The 1,920-nt window shown below is 42.7% G+C and overlaps 1 non-coding gene across 1 annotated transcript; it reads left to right on the top strand.

Annotated features, from left to right (window-relative positions):
- The first annotated feature begins 1,214 nt into the window (after positions 1-1,214).
- Positions 1,215-1,322, top strand: LOC126285651 (U6 spliceosomal RNA). Its single transcript, XR_007551664.1, has one exon. It is a non-coding gene; the product is annotated as a U6 spliceosomal RNA (small nuclear RNA).
- The last annotated feature ends 598 nt before the right edge of the window (positions 1,323-1,920 follow it).

The following is a 1,920-nucleotide window of genomic DNA, read 5'->3' as shown; positions in this document are numbered from 1 at the left end:
GTTTCAACGCCACCGCTGGAGTCTTCGGGTAGGCGCATTCTCTGTCCACTGACGTAAGCACGGAAGGACATTTGTGCCGCATAGTAACATGAGGTTTAAGGACGTCCTGGCGCTGAGGGCATCAGCTACAGGACATTTATGCGTCTCTCCTTCGTGAACGGGGTAGTTTTGGGCTGGCGTAAGTATCAGGTAAATCCTATCGTCTGATAGCTCTATGGAAACAACGTTACTGGATATTTACTAACTACGAAATCTGAGAGAGTTCCGGTAAAAGCCAGACATGTCTCCACTAACGTCTGTAGTTTTCTTAGGGATGAAAGCTGAAATGTAAAGTAGATGGAATAATGAATGTAGGACTTGCTGCTAATGGGAACGCATTCATAAAATTTTTCAAAGAAATCGGACTTGTGAAACGTGACAGTGCGGTGCCGTAACTGACTATTCTGCCTTCGCAATGTTGCTGTCTGGATAGGAAACATAACGAAACATCCTTTCATCACTTATGCACTTTTATTTGTATCATTACTTAAATATTACGTTGTGTACGTACATTATGCTGGGCTCTTTTCTGTTTTGGAATAATGTAAGCACGTAATGTTTAAGTGTTAGTACAAACAGATCTGTTGAACTGGTAAATGGATGCTTCATTACGTTTTCTTTCGAATCTTACCCAATAACTGAACTGTGCAACACCTAATTCAGTGCCTGAAGCAGAAGCGGATGAGAAGCATCTGAACTGAAAATGAGACAGTACGTTTGCGGTTATAGTTTCCTATTCACAATATTATGTACTCTTTCCGATCTTCAAGTCCTGGTAGTTAGTAACGGGAATTTCCGTACACCCCGTATACACAGTGTCTAATACTTGCCTTATTGTGCTAAACCTTTAACATAAGATTATATCTCTTACAGGGTATATTTTAATAGCATTTTTAACTTATAAATTCGGTCGATAATTACGCGAAATATTGAAAATCAAAGTCTTGTAGCCCCTGGATGCAGTTAGAAAGCCAATCTCGAACTCGGATGGTGCACCATGAACTGGGTTAGCTCTTTAATATTATATGAATATATGCACCAGTGTTAAAAGTAAAGGCGGTGGCAAATTATTTTAGTGGTTGGGGGTGGGGGAGGGAGGGGGGGGGAGAGCTTAGAGTCAGCGACGTCATCACTGCAGAGCTGAAGCCCAGTTCCATGGCGAAGTGACCACGAACGTAATCGCTTCGGCGGTACATATACTAAAGTTGGAACGATACAGAGAAGATTAGCATGCCCCCTGAGCAAGGATGACACGCAAAATCGTGAAGCCCTTCCACATTTTTTGCCGGCACGGTAGCTCAGCGTGTTCGGTCAGAGGGTTAGCTGCCCTCTGTAATAAAAAAACTGAGTCAGCGGCTCAACACTGAACTTGAACGGGTGTTCTGGGACATCCGCACCGAACAAATGCAACGAACAAAATCGAACAAAAAGAGAACAATTAAAAAAAATGAGCACGTCTGAACACGACAGCTCTTTTCTGTCATGCATTCACGGTTCCAGCCCGTCTCATCTTAATGCAGTCATTCCACAAAACCAACTGTCGTGACTTAGGTCAGAGGTGGAGTGTAACCTGACTGTCTGGTACCGCTTCTACATCTTTTGTCGTACTCAAAAGCGATCAGCGAGCCCTTTTAGTGGAGTGACTAATATTTTTTCCATTGAGCTTACTTGCGTAAAATTACTATAATCATCAAACGTATCATTTACGTAATTTTCGCTGTGTGGTATCTATACTAAATGACAATATACACTGAAGAGCCAAAGAAATTAGTACATCTGCTTAATATCGTGTAGGGCCCCCACGAGCACCCAGGGGTGTCGCAAGACGACGTGGCATGGACTCCATTAATGTCTGAAGTAATGCTAGAGGGAACTTACACT

The sequence above is a fragment of the Schistocerca gregaria genome, chromosome 8 (assembly GCF_023897955.1).
Source record: "Schistocerca gregaria isolate iqSchGreg1 chromosome 8, iqSchGreg1.2, whole genome shotgun sequence".
NCBI lineage: Eukaryota > Metazoa > Arthropoda > Insecta > Orthoptera > Acrididae > Schistocerca > Schistocerca gregaria.
The sequence above is the reverse complement of the archived record's forward strand: the minus strand, read 5'-3'. Positions and strand labels throughout refer to the sequence as shown.